This window comes from Pan troglodytes, chromosome 16 (genome assembly GCF_028858775.2).
Source record: "Pan troglodytes isolate AG18354 chromosome 16, NHGRI_mPanTro3-v2.0_pri, whole genome shotgun sequence".
NCBI lineage: Eukaryota > Metazoa > Chordata > Mammalia > Primates > Hominidae > Pan > Pan troglodytes.
In genome coordinates, this window is record NC_072414.2 from 60,082,221 (window position 1) to 60,104,819 (window position 22,599).

General features: G+C 35.1%; 1 protein-coding gene across 6 annotated transcripts in view; it reads left to right on the forward strand.

The window, feature by feature from the left end:
• Positions 1–22,599, forward strand: part of PIAS1 (protein inhibitor of activated STAT 1) — a 311,344-nt gene that overhangs the window by 213,154 nt on the left and 75,591 nt on the right. The gene's annotated exons all lie outside the window — the stretch shown is intronic.

The following is a 22,599-nucleotide window of genomic DNA, read 5'->3' on the forward strand; positions in this document are numbered from 1 at the left end:
TCCAAAGAGTAGTATTTTAGAAGGTTGATTAATATTTTATAATATCTCATAAATTAAAACCAAATAAATCACTACAAGTCTCTGATTAGTTCTTAATTTTCAGGGGTTGATGATCTCTAAAACAAATCAATGACTAGTTTTGATTATTTAAATGAGTGAATGGTTTTAATGATCATAAAAGGAGACTTGAGCTTTGATGTATGCTAGTTAAATTTCAGCTGATTTTTTTCAAGTGGAGAAGTGCATGCTTTACAGGCATGCACATGCACATGCACACTCATGGTTACAGTTATATAATATAAATGCTTGAAATTTATTTTACTGTGTTGTTCCATCATTTGATTTGTAGTCTAGCATATAGAATTCAATATATTAATCAACTTGTTATTTTAATTGCTATAATGCTACCTTATTTATTTAACGTAGAATAAAACTCAACTGTTGTGACCTCTGATGCCTTTGGTATAATATATTTAAAATATCACACTTCTAAATGCTGGTTTGTTGGCATACTACGGCTGGCAAGCTAAATCCAGTCTGTGGCCTGTTTTTGTGTGGTTCTGAGCTAAGAAATCTGAAAAATATTCCCAAAGAGTTATTAACAAAAAAGGAAAGAAACAAAAAACAAAGAATGTGTAACGGAGACCATGTGTGCCTGCAAAGCACAAAATATTTACCCGTATAGTAAAAGCTTGTGAATCCCTGTTACAAATCATTGAACATTTCAGTTTGGGGGACTGGCAAGTGTTGAGAACATTTTTTGCGAATTTTTGAGAACATTTTGAAAATGTTTACTGAAATTCTATCTTTGAAATATGAAGTGTTTGTTTTTAATTATATTTAGCAGAAATTATCTGAATACATGAAGATTATAGGAGTCATTTTCAAACAACGTGAGTTTTGTATCACATTATTTTATTTTTTAAGTGGCCATAATAAGAAAACATTTTTTGAGAATCTACTGTATGCTTATAAAACTGACACATGCTCATTGTAAAAAATGGAATTGCCAAAGTTCCTTCCTTGTTAGCTGTTTAGTGTGTATGCATATATAGTATAAGCAAATTGTTTCTTGTTTTTTACAGAAGGAATCATATACATAGTATTGTATAACTTCCCTTTTTTCCCCTTAATAATATATCATAAGCATCTTTTCTTGTCTGTCTGATATATATATATATATATCTCCCATTTTAAATTAAAGGCCATATCTATATCTATCCATATCTCTGTATATGGTCTGTGTACATGTATGTATGTGTACATATGTGTTATGTATTGATCAGTTGATGAAAACGTTGTGACCAGGGGCTTGCAGGAACCTAACCCTATACTTCCCCTGGTAGCAGTGATTATATATTCGCAAATTCAGTGTTTGTGGTGATTTTATGAACATAAATGTCACAAATAGCAATAATTGACTATATTTGAAGTATGATTTGAATGCCAGTTTTCATGAATAAATCTGCTGTTTGTGGTATGTATTCACAGAAAGTCACCAAATGAATAGATGGTATAGAATTGCTTAGTGATATGTAAATAGATTTTCAGTATCTCATCGTTATAGAATTAAAAACAAACCAATTTAATATGCATAAAAAGATCTCACCACAAAGTAATTTGTGGAAGTTTATTGGCTCAATAAATATTTGTTGAAGGGCAATGCTTATTGAATGTGAAAAATATTTATTGAAAAAAGATTTTATGTAATTAGTCTTCAGGGTTTAGGATGAGTATATTTTAAGGCTCTGTTTTTATAAATTCTTTAACATTATTAAGACTTTTTCTGTACTTCATTAAATGAAGTGGCTACATTTGTCACAGAACTTAGTTTCCTAAATGATTATTTTTGCCGGTAGTTCATTTGTTTTAAATCTAAGAAAACCACGTTTTCTGGAAAATTAAATAGCTTCCAGCATTCTCTTCATTTCTAAACGTAATACATTTAAAATCAAGTTTTTGAGAACATAGTTTCGAACACCAGCTGGCTAGTTGATCACAACTATCACTGAGTCCAGAATGGGACAGGCACATTTACTTTTTCATTTTTTCCCTTCCATTGTGGCCTTAAGCACTAGATTTAAACAGATTTTAAGATGTTCAAATGTAAACTGAATGTTTTTATGCATGGTTTTGTATTTCTAACTAAAATGGAAAACAGTAGTTCTGATAATTCCCATTTTATTAGATAATTCTCATTCATTCTTATGATCATTTTGTTATGTCTTTAAAACAATTTAAAATAATTTTAAGGCCTTTATTTTGGAGCCATAATTAAAGTATTCTTTTCATTGTCCATAATTAACTATAAGAATTGAGAGGTGAAGTAAAAGGTGGTTGTAAAGTAAGATGTTTAATTTATTGTTTACTTTGGCCTCTCATTATCTCAATTCTGTTTGTTTCTATGAGGCTTATTTCAAATGCTTTTTTTCTTCAACCTTTTTCATTTATCTTTCTAGGCTGTCCTCCTTTCATCTGTATATTTCTTCCCCCGCCAGAATCAATTTCACTTTCCCTGCATGCTCTCATAACATTTATTTTTTATTTTTATTTTTTTGAGACAGAGCCCCATTCTGTAGCCCAGGCTGGAGTGCAGTGGCACAGTCTAGGCTCACTGCAACCTCCGCCCCACTGGGTTCAAGTGATTTTCATGCTTCATCCTCCCAAGTGGCTGAGACTTACAGGCACGTGCCACCATGCCCGACTAATTTTGTATTTTTAGTAGAGATAGGGTTTCACCATGTTGGCCAGGCTGGTCTCGAGCTCCTGACCTCAGTTGATCCGCCCACCTCGGCCTCCCAAAGTGCTGGGATTACAGGTGTGAGCCACTGCACCCGGCCTCATAACATTTATTTTTTAAGTTTTATTTTATTTTATTATTTGAGACAGGGTCTTGCTCTGTTGCCCAGGCTGGAGCGCACTGGCACAATCTCAGCTCACTGCAACCTCTGTCTTTCCAGCTGAAGCAGTTCTGCCACCTCAGCCTCCCCAGTAGCTCAGACTACAGACACGTGCCACCATGACTGGCTAATTTTAGTATTTTTAGTAGAGTCAGGGTCTCATCATGTCACCCAGGCTGGTCTCAAACTCCTGGACTCAAGTGATCTTCCCACCTTGGCCTCCCAAAGTGCTAGGATTACAGGCGTCAGCCACCACACCCAACTTAAATTGTATTTAATAATAATAATAATTATTATTATTTTTTGAGACAGGGTTTCGCTCTGTCATCCAGGCTGGAATGCGGCGGCGAGATCTTGGTTTGCTGTGGCCTTAACCTCCCCGGCTCATGCAATTTTCCCAACTCAGCCTCCCAAGTAGTTGAGACCACAGGCATGCACCACCACACCTGGCTGATTTTTGTTTTTATGTTTTGTAGAGTTGAGGTCTCATTATGTTGCCCAGGCTGTCCTAACATTTAATTTACCCTTTATTAAGTGTTTTTGTTTTGTTCCTCAAAATGATAAGGCTTCTGAGGCATTTATCTATAAATCCCTATAATAGCTAGATATGAACCTGTTACATGGTAGTTCAGTAAACATTTATTAGCTCTCCAACTCGTTTTAATGCAGTAGATGGAATCTTTTATTTCATTTTAATTCAGTGGATTTTAACCATTTTACCTTGCAAACACAACTGAGCCATACCACACTCTGTAATTACAAACAGTGGCTATGATAGGGATGGGAAATAGAGTAGGGAAGAATGGTATTCTTCCTCTTATTGCCCTATCCTGTCAGCTCTGAGGTTAATTGATGCCTTTGAAATTTAATATACTCCATTTAAAAAAAATTTTCCCTAATTACAAAAATGTTATGTTTAATGTAGAATCCATAGAAATTATAATTACTTGCTTACTTTACAGATAAACTTTTAAAATACTTCTGTGGTATTCTTTTTGTTAGTCATTTATGGGTGTGTGTGTGTGTGTGTGTGTGTGTGTGTGTGTGTGTATTTCTGGTTTCATTTTGAAGGAGAGGAGAACCTCACTAGCTCACTTAACCTGGCAGCCGCATATATTATTGATCCATATAAATAATGGAAGAAAATTTTAATCTTGATAGGATGTTGAGCACATGTGTTAAGGGGTACTTTGTTTGAAATACCTTATTGCTTAGTGTGCCAATATTGGTGTTGATGAGGTGTGAAATTTACATAATTATGAAAATAAAAGGAAAAATAATTTTGGATTAAAATATCTTGTCCATGCAGGGACAAGATAATTATTTGATATTTCCTCTCAATCCTTTAATATTTTTTTGTTTAGAATAATACCTGTATCATTCAAAATAGTTTATAATATTGTTTATAGTTATTGTTTAAATTGGCTTTGTTAGAACATAATGGCAAAAAGACAGAATACTTTCATGGTAAATAAAATAATAGTTCTTTAGGATACAGTATTTGATTTGATTCAGACTTAAGTATAAACAAATCTATTAGTAGATTTATATTTGTTACTAGTTTAGCTATTTATATCTTCCTTGACTCAGGTAAATTTTCAAATAGAAAATACATTTTTAACATAGTGCTTTTAAATATTTTTAATATTTTTAATTATTTCAAAGGCCAACATGTATAGAACAGAGAGCTTTGCATTCATTTGGACTACAGATACTCCTCTGGTTATGTCCCAATAAATCCATCATAAATTGAAAATATCCAAAGTCAGAAATGCACTTAATACACTTAACCTACCAAACATGATAGGTTAGCTTAACCTACCTTAAATGTGCCTAAAACACTTGCATTAGCTGACATAACATCTAACACAAGTCCTGTTTTATAATTAAGTATTGAATAGCTCATGTAATTTATTGACTATCGTACTGAAGTGAAAAACAGAATGGTTTTGTTACCAACAGAATGGTTGTGTAGGTACTCGAAGTAATTTCTACTGAATACCTATTGTTTTCTTACCACCATAAAGTTGGAAAATTAAGTCGAGCCATCTGTAGTCATATAAAAGTATGGTGACTCATCTTGTTTGCTTTATATGAGATTGAAGTCAAATTTTACCTTCTCAGGGGATGTCTTTTTCAAGTTTTTAAATATCTCAGGCAATATATCTGAATAAGTTCACATCATATGTCTTTATTGATTAGAGATTTCTCATTGATTGGTATGAGGCATAATAATTATTGACTATGAGTGTTACTTATTATTTTTTTTTTTTTTCCGAGATGGTCTCGCTCTATTGCCCAGGCTGGAGTGCAGTGGCACATTCTTGGCTCACTGCAACCTCCACTTCCTGGCTCAAGCGATCCTCCCACCTCACCTCCCGAGTAGCTGGGACGACAGGCAGGAGCGACCATGCCTGGCTCATTTTTGCATTTTTTGTAGAGACGGAGTTTCGCCATGTTGGCCAGGCTTGTCTTGAACTTCTGATCTCAAAGCAGTCCGCCCACCTCAGCCTCTCAAAGTGCTAGGATTACAGGTGTGAGCCACCGCACCCAGCTGACTATGAGTGTTATTTCTAATGTTCTAATTCAATGTTCTTCTACTTGATTACTGAAGGATAGAATATCTCCTTGCTGTGGTCTGAATGTGTCCCTCACAAATTCAAATGTTGAAACCTAATTCCCAGTGCAATAATGTTAAGAGGTGGGGCCTTTAGCAGGTGATTAGGTAATCAGGGCGTGGCCCTTATGGATGAGATTAATGCCTCTTATAAAAGAGGCTCCAAGGAGCTTGTTTCCCCCCTTTCATTTGCCCCCTTTCACCCTGTGAGGACACAGCTAAAAGGTGCTGTCTATGAGGAATAGGCCTCACCAGACACAAAATCTGCAGATGCCTTGATCTTGGACTTCCCAGCTTCCAGAACTGTGAGAAATAAATTTCTGTTGTTTATAAATTATCTAGTCTGAGGTATTTTGTTATAGCTGCCCAAATGGATTAAGATACTCCTTTTAGCCAATCTAGTTGAAACCAGTAGTGAATTGATAAAAAATGATACATAAGTTAAACATCTTACTTTAATGTATATTTATTTGCCAATCTTTTGATGTTGGTCAAGGCCTTTTCTTTGACAGTGATGACTTCGCAGTTTTAGATTATTTTAGCAAGAAGACTTAAAGGCTTTTATGAAGATATCTGAGTATAGAATCTGTTGCGAATGGGGAAAAATCTTTTATAATTGGCTTCATTGGCATTTTTTAAATAGCAACTTGGCTTTATCAGGTCTTTCCCAGAGCATTTAACTTAGTTTTCATGAAAACAGCAACTTTCTTTTTACACTTACATTTTAGCAGCTTTTGTAATATTTAATTCAGTTTTGTAATTACAATTACAAGTGCAACTAACATAAGCAAGTTTGAGAATAAACCTCTGGTTCTTGGTAAGCATACCACATGGTGTGAGCAGAATTGTGCGGAAGCACTGTAGAGTTGTCTACTGGCCACAAGCAGTTAGCTTGGTAGGGCATTGGTCTGGATGTTCTATAAAGGGAATAGAGAGCATCAGTTAATCATAATATCAGTTTAAGAGGGCTTCTACTGAATTTCTTTTGCGCCATTCTTCTTAAACTCCCCAAAGGCATTGAAATTAGAAGTTCGTTTTCTTGCCTGAGAATAATTTAAGTGGTTTATTTTGTGGGGGAACAACATGGATCATAATTGTGGTTGAGTTTTAAAAGAAATCATTTAGCTCCCTTTACCCCTTTGAGAGGGTTATAATGGGGGGGAAGGACTGGGGAAAGTAGAGAAGCAAATGTATGTTTTTTATCATACAGTTGTATGTTTTCTTTTCTCATCGAGCACAGTGACAGTAAATAATGAGTATAAAAATGAAATAATTTCCTAGGCATTTTTCCTTAAGTGTCTGTTTTTTCACCAAAAATTATTTAAAATTTTGAAATTATCTGTAAAGATCACTGCCTTTTCTTGGTCCTCCTAAATTCTGAAAGTATCCTAATATTGTTTAGAAAATGTTTGGACGCTACAGACTGAAGAATCTGAAACATTGAGAAACACTTAAATTGACCACATGGGTGTCCTTCAATTTGTGATTAAACAAACTATGTTTTATTTTTCTCATTTTTAAGCCTGGGAAGGTGGCTTCTATTTAAATTTTGATGTTTATGAAACAATCTTTTCCATTAAACACCAAGAATGTATATTTTCTGTGCTATATATATTTGAATTTTCCTGTGCTCTTTTAAAGGTACAGTTGTTCTTACTTGACATGGGATAGTATACCAATAATTCTGGAGAAGACTGGCAACCTAGATGTGCTGGGCGTATAGTCTTAGTATTTAAGAAAACTAGATTGACCCTTTTTCCTATTTAAAGTAGAATATTTCTTTGTAGATATTTACACCTCTTTTAGGCTTGAGAAGATGTAGAAATAATTTATAGAAAGTATTTGAAATATATATATATTTATATAAACTTGGGTTTTGCTCTAGGCAAAAAGGGAACAGATGCTTTAACACTCCTAAATAGTTAAAATGATCCATCATGTTTTGTGCAGTGCAGGTAAGGTTTCTGCTACATCTTAATAACATTGGTTACCAGTGTTTTCTGCCAAGGGCTCCTCTGACATTGGATTATATTTCACAGTTTTCTTCTTTTCTCATTTTTTATAATTGAGTTTTCCTTTTTCCACATGCTTAATATCCAGTGCCTGGAGATCAGGTGATGCAAATTCAAGGACGCAGGCTCTGATAACTATTAGAAAGGGCATTCAAAGGTTTTATGATTCATTCTACTCTACTTTTAGATAATTCAGCATAAACTGTGCTCCTCTATACTTGAATTTTGGGAAATCAAGAGCACTAATTTTTCTGTAGGTGGGTTTCTTTGGAAATTTTTCTCCCTAATTGGCAGCACTGGTTTCTGACCTTCAAAATGAAGTCTAACACTTACCTGCTAAGTCGTACATTCCTTTGTAGATAATATTCTGTCTTTTTATCTGGTGATTTTAATGTAATAGTCGTGTTTGTATAGTTGTCCAGAATTCCCCAAGGCATCCAGTGTTTTTGATAAATGGATGTCTGTGTACTTGAGTGTGATCTTGGGAACTAAGAATGATTGGCTTTTTTGGGATTGGAAAGGAATCTTGACCATTAGAATCAGTGAAAGAACCACTCTATACAATTATAATTATGAAATAATTTTTTTAATTGAGAGATTAAGGAGCCAAACACTTAGGGTCAGAAGTAAGTACAGTTTATCAAGAAATCCAACATTTAAGATCTTACTGGGATCGAATTTAAAGATCAGACATCTAGTATAATACTGTATAGTGTTTGAAATGCAGCATTTCAGAATTTAACAGCGAATTCTGCCATGCTTCGCTCAGCCTCCTGTGCACAAATTGGGTTGCCATGAGTTTGCATGGCAGCCAGCTGGAGGACTTGGTTGTGGTAATCATGGGGCATGTGGTCATCATGGGGTGGATAGGATAATGTAACAAAAGGGAGAATCTAATTTTGGCGATCATTTCTTTCTTTCTTTCTTTTAAAAAAAAGATGTTTTGTTGACACATAGCTGGGTGTTTGGAAAATAATTTTAAGACATTCTTTTTTTTTTTTTTTTTTTTTTTCTGGAGATGGAGTCTCGCTCTGTCACCCAGGTTGGAGTGCAGTGGCATGATCTCGGCTCACTGCAACTTCTGCCTCCCGGGTTCAAGCAATTCTCCTGCCTCAGCCTCCCAAGTAGCTGGGACTACAGGTGCCCGCTGCCAAGCCTGGCTCATTTTTTGTATTTTCATAGAGACAGGGTTTCATCATGTTGCCCAGGCTGGTCCCAAAATCCTGAGCTCAGGCAGTCTGCCCACCTCAGCCTCCCAAAGTGCTGGGATTACAAGCGTGAGCCACCACGCCTGGCCCATTCTTTTTCTTCATTCCTGACAGTGCTTGCAGCAGACCCCAATAGCTCTGGGCAGAGATTAGTTATTGTAATTCTTTGGCACTACTCTTGGCTAAATTTATTAAAACTGAAATGTAAATAAGCTTTAGATGTGCCAAAGATGGAGATATTACAGTACAAAAGAAACCGAATGTTGGATGTAGTATTATAATTAAATCACTTTAAGATAGGTAAAAATAAAAAGCCTGAATTGTTGAAAAAACAAATAAATTAGTTTATTATCTCTATATGTCCTTTCAAGATAATCTGCAGTTCCTAGAATTTTATTTAAATGTTTATTTTGAAACTATATGTTTGAATAAAAACTGAAGACTGTCCTTTTTCCATTGTGTGGTTTTGACAGCCTTGTCAGAGATCATTTGGCTATGTATGTGTGAGGGTTTGTTTCTGGGCTCACTATTCTGTTCCATTGGTCTGTATGTCTTTATGTCAAGACCACACTGTTTTGATTACTGTAGCTTTGTAATATGTTTTGAAATAAGGAAGTGTGAGGCTTGCAGTTTTGTTCTTTTTCAAGATTGTTTTTGCTTTTGGGAGTCCCTTGAGATTTTATATCAACTTTAGGATTTTTTTTTTTTTACTATTTTTGCAAAAGATACCATTGAGATTTTGATAAAGATTACATTAAATCTGTAGATTGCTTTGAGTATTATGGACATTTAAACAATATTGTTTTTGATTCATGAGCATTATCCCTTTTTTTATATTTTTAATTTCTTTCAGAAATGTTTTGTAGTTTTCAGTGTACATGTCTTTTGCCTCTTTGGTCAAGTTTATTCCTAAGTATTTTATCCTTCTTGATGCTACTGAAAATTGTATTGTTAAGTTCCTTTTCAGTGTGTTCATTGTTTGTGTATGGAAACAGGACTCATTTTTTGTGTGTCGATTTTGTATCCTGCAGTTTTCCTGTTTGTTTCTTAGTTCTAATAATTTTTTTCTTTTGCATGAAACTTTTAGAGTTTTCTACATACGTCATGTCATCTGTGAACAGAGATTAATTTTACTTCTTTTTAAATTTGAATGCCTTTCATTTTTTTTTCTTGTGTAATTGCTCTGGCTAGTACTTCTAGTACTATGTTGAGTAGAAGTGGCAAGAATTGCCTTGTTCCTGATCTTAGAGGAAAAGCTTTCAGTCATTCACCATTGAATGTGATGTTAGTGGTGGGTTTTTCATATATGGTCTTCATTATGTTGAGATAGTTTCCTTCCATTCCTAGTTGAGTGTTTTTTATCATGAAATGTTGTTGAAACTTGTCAAATGTCTTTTCTACATCCATTCAGATGATCATGTAGTTTTTTTCATTCTGTTAATGTGGTGTATTATATTGAATTTCATACACTGAACCATCCTTGCATTCCAGGAATAAACCCCACTTGATCATTATATAAAACCCTTTTCATATGCTATTGAATTTGAAGTGTAGATATTCTTTTCTTGTTCCTTAAGAAAAGCATCTTGTCTTTCACCATTAAGTATAATGTTAGCTGTGGATTCTTTCATAGATGCCCTTCCTGTTGAGTTTTTTAATTATAAAAGCATGTTGTAATTAATTAATTAATTTATTTATTTTTGAGACAGAGTTTTACTCTTGTCACCCAGGCTGGAGTGCAATGGCATGATCTCAGTTCACTGCAACCTCCGCCTCCTCAGTTCAAGCGATTCTTCTGCCTCAGCCTCCCGAATAGCTGGGACTACAGGCACGCACCACCACGCCCATCTAATTTTCGTATTTTCATTAAATGCGGGGTTTCCCCACATTGGCCAGGCTGGTGTCGAACTCCTGAGCTCAGGTGATCTACCTGCCTTGGCCTCCCAAAGTGCTGGGATTACAGGTTTGAGCCACCATGCCCAGCCTGCATGTTGTAATTTATTAAATGCTTTTTCAACATCTGATAAGATGAATAAGATAATGGGAAAAATAGTTTTTCCCATTATTCTGTTAATATGGTGTATAACACTGATTGCTTTTCATATATTAAACCAGTAGCTGTTGGATTTTGTCTGATTCCAGATGACCTGTGCTACCTCCTAGAGGAGTAAATAACATTTTCCACTTCTGACATTTGTGGGGTTTTTTAATCAATTCTGAATTTTATTTTTGTTTACATGAGTATAGGGCTCTAATTTTATTTTTTTCCCAAAACTTCCTTTGAATATTATTCTAGATCTTACTCTGTTCCACTGGTCTAATTGTATACTTTTCTGCTAACATGGAATTATTGTATAGTTGACCCTTGAACAACAAGGGGATTGGGATGCCACCTTTGCAACACACACAGTCAAAAATTCACATGTAACTTTTGACTCCTCCAAAACTTTACTATAACCTATTGTTTACCAGAAGCCTTATCAATAACATAAACAGTTGATTAACACATATTTTGTATATGTATTGTGTACTGTATTCTTACAGCAAAGTAAGCTAGAGAAAAGAAACTGTTACTAAGAAAATCATAAGGAAAGAAAATATATTTACTATTCAGTAAGTGGATCATTATGAAGGTTTTCATACTTGTTATGTTTGCATTAAGTAGGCTAAAGGGGAGGAGTAGTAGGAGGATTTTCATCTTGCTGTCTAAGAGGTGACAGAGGTGGAAGAAAATCTGTGTATAAATGGACCCACACAGTTAAAATCTGTGTTGTTCAAGGGTCAATTGTACTTAATTTTTTGATTGTTTTTAAATTTTTAAATAGATAATACATTGATGTACAAAACTCAAAAGTTACAAAAGGGTTTGCAATGAAAAGGAAGTCTCTCTTTCACCCTTATTTCAGTCACAGGTGTTGCTTTCAGTTCTTTTTATATTTTTACTGAGGTAGCTGCTGCACCTACAAACAAACATATTTGCCTCATTCTTTTTTAGCAGCTACTTAGTAGGCAATTGATTCGTTGGATTCTGTGTTATTAAATATTCCGCTGTTGGTCAACATTTGGGTAGTTTCTTGCTGTTGAAAACATTGCTGTAGAGAATATTCTGTGATATATATCACTATGCACTTGTCTAAATATAGCCAGTAGTTTTATAATTCCTAGAAATAGAAAGTGCATCTAAATATTTTTTGTAGATGTTGCCAAATTTCCCTCTAGAGAAAGGTGTGTGTGCTAATTTATAATCTTACAGGCTCTGTAAGAGACTGTTTTTTCCTCCTGTGCCTTCAACGATACCATGTGTTATTAAACTTTTTGATCATTCCAAATTAACAGCTGAAAATTTATAACTCATTATAGTTTTAACTTGCACTTCTCTTATGGGTGAGGGTGAAGTTTTTTGTTGTTGTTGTTGTTGTTTTTAAAAATATATTTTTTAAATTATAAAAGCACATCGTTATTTATTTATGAGCGGAGTTTTACTCTTGTCACTCAGGCTGGGTGACTATATATATATATATATATATATATATATATATATATATTTCTTTTTTTTTTTTTTTTTACTGTTCAAAGTTCCTTGAGCTTTTTATTTTGAAATTTGGTGGTTGGGCTTTTTACCCTTTTTTATAGACCTAAGAAATTTAGCACTTTGTGATATAAGTTGTGACTACTTTTTCCATTGTGATTGTCTTTTGAGTTTTTTTTATGATTGGTGTTGCACATTAGCCTTCAGTTCTTTTTTATTGCTAAGTAATGATTCATGGTATGGATATATCACAATTTCTCTAACTATTCGAATTATTTAAGAGCATTTTGGTTGTTTGCAGTTTCTGGCTATCATAAATAATGTTATCCTGAGTATTCATGTACAGGTGCTTGTATGGACATAAGTTTTCTTTTCTCCAAATACATGCCCAGGAATGGAATTGCTGGGTCATATGTGTAAGTATATGGGTTTTTGGGGGTTTTTTTTTGGGAGAAAATACCAAGTTGTCTTCCTGAGTGGCTGTACCACTTTCTGTGTCTTCTGGTATTGTATGAGAGGTCCAGTTTTTCTCTGTCTTTGCCAGCATATTTGTTATTGTCACTTTTTTTATTTTTAGATGTTTAAGTATGTATGTAGCGATAACTCATTTTGGTTTTAATTTACATTTTCCTAATGACTAATGATGTTGAACATCTTTCCACATACTTATTTGCCATCTGTTGACATACTTATACTCTTTGGTGAAATGTCTGTGCATATTTTTCTCATTCTTTAATTGAATTACTTGTTTTTATATTATTGACTTTTGAGAGTTCCTTTGCATATTGTAGATACTAGTTTTAGTCAGACATGTAGTTTGCAAATATTTTCTTCCAGTCTGTAGCTTGTATTTCTTTGGGAAAAAAAAAAAAAAAAAACACCTTTTGATCTTGAAATAATTACAGATTTGTAGGAAGTTGAGAAATGTATAGGAACATCCTGTGTACTCTTAACCTAGCCTTCTCCATTGTTAACATCTTTCTTAATATAGTGCAGTATCCAAACTAGGACATAACATTGGTACAATACACAGAGCTTTTCAGATTTTATTAGTTGTATTTGCAGTCGTGTGTATTTGTAGCTCTGTGCAGATTTATCACATGTAACTACCACCACAATAAAAGATACCTAACTGTCCTGTCACCCACAAGACTCCCTCTTGCTAACTTTTTGATAACCTCACCCACTCTCTCTAGCCCCAGAGGTTCATCCAAGTTACTGTGTATATCACTAGTTTGTTCCTTTTAGGTTGCGGGGAGGGGGGCGCTGAGAAGTATTCTATCATATAATGTAGTTTCATTTGTTTAAACATTTACCAACTGAAGAACATTAGTGTAGTTTTCTGTGTTTGGCTGTTAATGAATAAAATTACTATGAATATTCATATGCAATTTCCTGTGCGAAAATAAATTTTTATATCTCTGGTAAATGCCCAAGGGTTATCAGTTGCTGGGCTGTATGGTAGTTTTAGTTTTAAAAGGTCTGCAAAATTATTTTCCAGACTAACTGTATCATTTTACATTCCTAGCAGCCATGAATGAATGATCCAGTGTTTCTGCATCCTTGTCAGCATTTGATGCTATCACTATTTTTTAGTTTTGCCATTTTGATAGGAGTATAGTGATATCTCATTGTGTTTTGTTGTTGTTTTTGTTTTGTTTTGTTTTTTTGAGATAAGGTCTCGCTCTGTCACCCAGGGTGGAGGGCAGTGGCATGATCATGGTTCCCTGCAGCCTCAACCTCCCTGGCTCAGGTGATCCTCCCGCCTCTCAAGCCTCCCAGGTAGTTGAGACTACAGGCACACGCCACCACACCTGGCTAATTCTTTGTATTTTCTGTAGAGACAGGGTTTCACCATGTTGGCCAGGCTGGTCTCAAACTCCTGGAGTCAAGTGATCTTCTCCCCTCAACCTCCCAAAGTGCTAGGATTACAGGTGTGAGCCACTGTGGCTGGCCTTCATGGTGGTTTTAGTTTGCATTTCCCTAATAGCTAATGATGTTGAACATCCTTTTATTTGTTTATTTGCCATCTGAATATCCTCTTCAGTGAAATATCTTTTTATGTCTTTTGTCTTTTCTAATTGCAGTGTTTTTTTTTTTTTTTTTTTTTTAACTAATGAGTTTTCAGAGTTCTTTCTAGATTCTAGATTCTAGTCCTTCGTTGGGTTTGTGGTTTGCAGATCTTTTCTCCTGTGGTGTAACTTGTCTTTTTTTTTGTTTGTTTCCTTGTTTGTTTTTGACATGGGATCTCACTGTGTTGCTCAGGCTGCAGTGCAGTGGCTGTTCACAAGAGTGATTACAGTTTACCTTAATCTCAAATTCCTGGGCTCAAGCAGCCCTTCTGCCTCAGCCTCCTGAGTAGCTGGGACTACAGATGCATGCCACTGCGCCTTGCTTGTCTTCTTAATAGGATCTTTTTACATAGAGCAAAATGTTTAATTTTGAGGAAGTCTAATTTACTGATTTGTTTCTTTGTTAGATTTGTGTTTTAGGTTTCTAGTCTAACAACCCCACTTGCACACCCACCCCACTTTTTTGACTTGCTCTGTCACCCAGGCTGGAATGCGGTGGCATGTGATCATAGCTCACTGCAGCCTTGAACTGCTGGGCTCAGGCAATCCTCCTGCCTCAGCCTTCTGAGTAGTTGAGACTACAGGTGTGTGCCATCGCGCCCAACTAATTTATTTTTTACTTTTTGTAGAGACGGGATCTGGTCTCATACTCCTGGCCTCAAGTGATCCTCCCACCCCAGCCTACCAAAACACTGAGATTATGGGCGTGAGCCACAGTGCCCAGCCAAGTCAAAAACCTCTCTGCCTGACTTTAGATTTGGAGATTTTTTTTTCCCCGAAAGTTTTTATTTTTACATTTTACATTTAAATCTGTGATCCATTTGTTACTACTTTTTATAAGGTGTGAGATTGAGATTGAGCTTCATTTATGGAGATCTAACTGTTCTTAGGCCTTTGTTGCAAAGGCCGTCCTCCTCCATTGAATTACTTTTGCATCTTTATCAAATATCATCGTCTGTACCTATGTAGGTCTCTTTCTGGGTCCTCTGTTCTGTTCCATTGATCAGTGTTTCTGTCTCCCACCATTACCACATGGTCTTGATTACTATGTCAGACTATGTAATAAGTCATAAAATTAGGTAGAGTAATTGCTTTTACTTTGTTTAAATATTCTTCTAGTTCTTTTGCCTTTCCACACAAATTTTAGAATTATCTTCTCTCTCTACAAATAATCTTGCTGGGATTTTGATAGGAATTGCATTAAACCTGCATATCAATTTAGGGATGATTAATAATTTTTCTATTTTGAGCCTTCCAGTATATGAACATGGTATGTTGCCATTTGTTTAGATCTTTTTTAAAATTTTATTCATCAGCATTTTATAGTTTTCAGTATATAGTTCCCACACTTGTTTTGTTAGACCTGTACTTAAATATTTTGTTTTTTTCTGAGTGATTATATCTTGTGACCTTGCTGAGTTCACTTACAGTTCTAGGAAGTTTTTTGTAAATTTGAGGGGTATTTCTTCATAGACTACCTTGTTTTCTGCAAACAGGGACAGTTTTTATTTCTTAACCATCTGCCTGCTGCCTTCCATTTATTTACTTTGCCTTATTGCTTTATGGCTCTAATAAAGTGTTGAATAATAGTGGTGACAGTGAACATCCTTCTTTGATTTTTATTTCTTTTTTTTTTGAGACAGGGTCTCATTCTGTTGCCCAGGCTGGAGTATAGTAGCACAGTCTCGGCTCACTGCAACATCCACCTCCTGGACTCAAGTGATCTTCCTGCCTCAGCCTTCTGAGTAGCTGGGAGTATAGGTGCGCACCACCACACCCAGCTAATTTTCGTATTTTAGTAGAGATGGGGTTTCACTATGTTGGCTAGGCTGGTCTCGAACTCCTGGCCTCAAGTGATCTGCCTGCCTCGCCTACCCAAAGAGCTGGGATTACAGGTGTGAGCCACTCTGCCCGACCCTTCTTTGATTTTGATCTTAGGGGGAAAGCTTCAAGATAAAATGATATTTTTTTTCTGTGTTTAGGCTTTTGCCCTTGAATCTACCATGTTTTGTATTATTATCCTTTTTTTTTTTTTAAGCTTTTCGTTAGCATTTGTCTGACATAAACTTTGTTCTTTTGTTTTCAGCCTTTTGTGGTGTTTATTTTTGGGTTCTTTTTGATTTTTTGTTTTAAAATAGCTTTATTGACATATAATTCATATACCACAAAATATATTCCTTTAAAGTGTACAATTCAGTGGTTTTACTATATCCACAGAGTTGTGCAGCCACCATCACTATCAATTTTAGAACATTTTCATCACCCAGAAAAGAGCCTCTCTACCCATTATCAATCACTCTTTAGTGCCACCTCTCCCATCCCCTGAAACTACTAATACGGCATCTGTCTTTATAGATTTTCCTGTTTTGGACATCTCATATGAATGGAATCGTATGGTATATGACCTTCCGTGACTGGCTTTTTTCATTTAGAATGATGTTTTCAAGTTCATAAAGTTGTATGTGCCAAAACTTTGTTCTTTTTAATGGCCAAGTAATATTCCGTTATATGGATATACCACATTTTGTTTATACATTCATCAGTTGATGGGCATCTGAGTTGTTTCCACTTTTTGGCTAATATGAATATTCGTGTATAATTTTTTGTGTGGATATATGTTTTCAATTCTTTTGGTTAAATACCTAGAACTAGAAATGCTGGCTCATATGGTAACTTTGTTTAACCTTTGAAGAACTGCCAGACTGTTTTCTAAAGCAGCTGTACCATTTATATTCCCACCAGTAATTTATGAGGATTCCCATTTCTCTCCACATCCTTACCAACACTTGTTATTGTATGCCTTTTTTAATATAGTCATCCTAGTGGGTGTGAAGTGACATCTCATTGTAGTAGATTTCTCTCTTACAAATAGCATGTACCGGGCTTTTTAAAAACTCAGTCTTAAAATTTAACTTACTCTCAATTTAACTTACTCTCATTTTATGCTAACGTTGTTACATTTGGTCTTTGTTCTGCCATCTTAATTTGTTGTCTGTCATTTTTTTCTGACCTCTGTGATATGAATTATACTTTGTTTCTCTTTTATTTTCTAATGGTTTGGGAGTTCTGCCTTCTATTTCTGTAGGTAGTTACTATTGAAATTTTACCCAACACATTTAAGCCTAAATTTTACTACCAACATCAACAACTTTTAAGAGTAATTACTGTGTCTTGCCTTTTCTCCTCTTCACTAATTTATTCTATCAGACATGTATTCATAGTTGTTTCTTCAAAATTCATATTAACCACAGAGAGACAAATATTTCGTGTTCTCGCTTATATGTGGGAGCTAAAAACAATTGATCTCATGGAGGTAGTGATGATGGTGGTTACCAGAGGGAGACTGTAGTTAATAAGAATTTATTATGTATTTCAAAATAGCCAGAAGAGAAGATATGATGTGTTCCTAGCACAAAGAAATGATAAATGTTTGAGGTGATGGATATCCTAGTTACCCTAATTTAATCCTTGCACATTGTATGCATGTACAAAAATACATATTCCATAAATATGTACAGCAATTATGTAACAAAGTTTACATAAGGGTCTCTGACAGAAGAGGCATTTTCCCACATTGCCTAGTGACAGCCAAAATCTTAATAGGTACAATAGTTAAAGTTATGAAAGAATTGCTATTGAATGAAGAAAATATTTGTCTTTAGTGCTTTACTTTAGATTATTTTGAGAGGACTATAGTGTATAGCTAAGAAGCAATCATTCAACTCAGGGTAGGTGGGTTAGGTTTAAGAAAATCTGATGACTCCATTGAGAATTGTATTAAAGCTCAGCCAAGAGAGCTGAGCTGTAACAATATTTAATTTGCCACATTGCAGTTTCATCCATCTAGAAGTGTAGGAAATTCAGGTTTTCAGGTTCACTCAGGATATGAATTGTTAACTTCCTCTTAGCAGAGATAATATATTACTATTTACCAGATAATCTTAATACTCTAACTTATATTTTTACTTCAGAAGTTTTTCTAGAATTTATCTAGGTTACTTTTAGATAGGTAAATCAGGCCATTTGTTTGTATTTATTATTGGTATATTTCTGTATAATTTCCTTATGCCTGTGTAGATCATGGAGTTCTTTTGAAGTCAATTTCAAGTCAAGATTATATTTATGTACATGATTTTTTTCTCATATTTCTCACTTTCCCACCATATGATCTAGGTTTGCTACATCAGAATTGGAGAGTGACATTTAACTTAGTGTTTCCGGAATAAAGAATCTGGAGCTTTTTACTACCCCATAAGTAATCTATTTTAGCCTTTCTAAGTCTGCAGCTTCCTTTCACTTTGCTTTCCAGTCTAGCATTTCACCTCTAGTTTTACCCCAGTTATGCTTTATAGATTAAACCTCTGAAATGTGTTTAATCTGTATGAAATGAAATTATAGCTGGGCACAGTGGTGCACACCTGTAGTCCCAGCTACTTGGGAGGCTGAGCATGAGAGTCGGTTGAGCCCGGGAGTTCCAAACCAGCCTGGGCAACATAGCAAAACGCCATCTCTAAAAAAATTTTTTTTTAAATAAATAACTAACAGTAACCTTAAAATGAAATTATGCTTCTTAATGATAGTGGCTTGTTACATCTCTTATAGCCCCACATAGGTTAGATTTTTCAATATAAAATTAGAGGATAGGCACATTCTTTCTTTTTAGATGCTTAAGAAATTACCTCACATAAACATTTTACCATTTAAAAAATGATGTTTACCAGTCCATTTCAGTTGTTCAACTGAGGTCCATTATAAAATATACTACTTTTGCTGTATACCAAGCTACAGTTGTAGATATTGATTCAAGTAAAGGTGATACTTCCTCTTCCAGTTGATTTTTATACTCTTAATTTGTGTATACATACATTTTCACACATGAATATGTGTGTGTAAGAGACAGAGTGCATTCATTTGCACCCAGGGTTGGAGGAAAGAAGAGAAAGAAATGAGAATATGTATATTGGAGATACTTGGCTATTTGTACCTCACCTGCCCATGAAGGCTAAAAATGGATGGTTAAACACCTGTCTCTGTGCTCATGATGAAAATGACCTTTGCAAAAAAAAAAAAAGAATAAACAAAAGAAACACAAACAAAAAAACTTTAGAAAATAACCTTTGCTTCTAGACCTTCTAAATTTTTCTGAATGGAGAGTTTTGTGGTTTCCAAAAGTGAAATAGTAGAAGCAGGAAGAAAATATTCTCTTACCTAGGTGCAAAACTGGCCCAGGCCAAATTCTAATAGAAAGTTGCCTTTGGCAGTCTCCCAGTTGTCTCTCTTCATGTTTCCCCCACCTTTGTCTGCCCCCTCCTTAGTTGTGTGTTGAGCTCCTCACTGTGCCATTTTCCTCAGGTCTGTAGACATGCCTCTTCTTATACCCCACAAAATCCCCTCCAGTTTCCTCCTAATATTATCTATAAAGCAGAAGAAAATAGCCTGATCTGTAGAGTGAAGGGAGATTAGGCTCTAATGTCAGTGTATTAGCCCTACTGCTGAAAATTCCTGAAATTCTTAATCGATTACAATAGTGTTCCATACTTAAATACAGCACAGCAAGCTTTTCTCCAGCATTGTGTTGGATCGCTGTTTCTTTGGTTGAACACAGATGATGTTGGGTTATATTTAGGGGCCACATAGTTTGAAAATAATTCATGAGTGTTTAAAAGACTAGCATATTCAGCATGGTAAGATGCACTTGTGAGGAGATGGGACCCTTTGTACTTCCTAGAGTACAAAGAAACACTGACCTAGAGAACCATATTCTAAGAAGTCTACTTTTGTTTAAGCATTTTTCTGGGTCAGCTCCAGTAAATGAATCTTGCTATTCATAATATTTCTTCTTCTGAACCTATAGGTTTTTAACTTAGGGATGAGAGTCCAGGATAGTAGCTATTTGTACATGTCTGCTTATTTTCAATTTATGTGTTTGTTAGGGATTGTCCATTAACTTACAGCTGTTTTCACTCTGATCATCGTTCCTAGCAAGTATGCTTAGGTATGGTCTCACTTCCTATCACCTCACTCTAATGAGTCCTCTTAATCCTTATCAGAAGGAAATTCCATTTCTTCTTAGGGGAAAGTGACCATAATAGTGTGTAAGATTGAGTTATCTTAAGTTGTATATTTCAGAAGTATAAATCAATATTTACTCAAATGCCTGGAACTTCTGGTTCATCTGTTGTGAATATGAAACCACTTATGGGCAAATGTTAAGTGTCTAGTATTTATACCAGATATTTATAGTCTTTGGAGCCTTTCCTAGGATCATGAATTTAGGCTGCTACTCAATTTTTAATACTTTACCCTTATACTTTCATTTGAAAAAGAAATGATTGTTTAGAATGGATTTGAAAGTGTCTATTAAACTATATCTAAGAGCAATTATAAAACTAATAATGTGTGATGAAAGATAAGGTGGTCATCAGTTATAAACAGGAAAAAAGCTGATGGTAAATACTTATGCTTATACTTAGCTAGATAAAACACACATTTAAGAAAAAAAAAAACTCTAAATATACAGTTACTTTGTTCCTATCTATACCACCAGTAAATACGATACATGGTTTATAGGTAGTGAAATATTATTTTAAATGATTTTTCTTTCTAGAATTAGAGTATAGCCAGAAACTATTAACTAATCTTGTACAAGAAAACTACTAGAAAATCAACAGTGAGGAAGAGTTAGAATTAATTAAAATCTACCTAAAACTAGCATAAGCATAAAAGCTAATCCATCAATTTATATAACCAAAGATTAAGGAGCTTGATGCAGAGCTCAATGAACATCACCATAATCTTTTTCTTGACTCTCCATTTCTCTTGCCAGCCCCTGCCACATTGCTTGGATCCTCAGTGTGGCAAAATTCCATAGATAAGTTTTCTGTAGTCACTGTGTCCGGTTCCTCACCTTTCATTCTCCTGTAAGTCTACTCCAGTCATGCTTTTGCTTCATTCAATCCACTGAAACTTCTCTTGTCAAGAACACCTGTGATGCCAAACCCCACGATCTGTTCTCAGTCTCCAGGTTCCTTGATCTATTAGTACTTGACACAGTTGATGAGGTTCTCCTGCTTGCGCACTTTCTCACTTGACTTCTAGGATTCCACACTCTCTTGATTTTTCTCCTATCATGCTAGTCATTTCTTCTTAGATGTCTTTCCTCGTTCTTCCTCTTCTCTTCTCACACTCACTCCCTTGATGATTTGAACTAGTCTCAAGGCCTTAAATAGTAATTAAACACTGAGGACCCTAAATTTATATCTCAAGACCTCTCTCATGAGTTCTGGAGTTTCATCCGACTGCCTGCTTTATATCACCATTCATATAGCTATCTCACACTTAACCTGTCTAAAACAACTTTTTTTCTCCTTCCAAAATGAAGTCTACCCTCAGTATTCTCCCTTTTGGTTAAGAGTATCTTCATCCTTTTTGTTGCTCAAGTCAAAAACTCTGGAGTTATCCTGACTCTTCTCTTTTGTTATGTTCCAGTTTCATTAGTTAGGATGTTTTATTGGCTCCACCCTTAAAGTATATCTAGAATCTGACCATTCTCATGACCTTTACTGCTACTACGCTTATCTGAGCCACCATTATCTCTCACCTGGATTATTATGTTAATCTCCGTGCCTACCTTTGTTCCCTGTATAATATTCTCAATTTAGTAGCCAGAGTGATACTTTTAAATAAAAGCTAATCATGTTACTCCTCTGTTTAAAACTCTCCATTTGCCTGGCCATCTTTGTTACCTGTCTGGTATCATCATCTATAACTATTCTTTCTGTTACCTTGACTCTAACGACACTGGTCTACTTGCTGTTTCTCAGATACTGTGTATGCTCTTGTCTTGGGCCTTGGCATGAGTGTTTTCTTTACCTGGAATACTCATCCCACAAACATTCACGTGGCCATCTCCTTCATCTTCTTCTAGTCAAGGTATTAATATTTCTGATGAAACACCTACCCTGACTACCCTATTCTTTCCAATTCCCATTACACTGCCCTATTATTTCCATAACATTGTCAGCATCTGACATACTTTACTATGTGTATTATTTATTTTCTTTCTCTTCTCATTACAGTGTAAATGCCATAAGGGCAGTGGTTTGGGTCTCTTGTTTATTGAAGTATGCTAAGCACCTAGAATATTATTTTACATATACTAGGTACTCAGTAAATATTTGTTGAGTAAATATTTGTAGAACAGATTCATTTCATATTCTCCATTTTGTGGTTATGCTTCCTTTATGTCAAGACCATTTTTA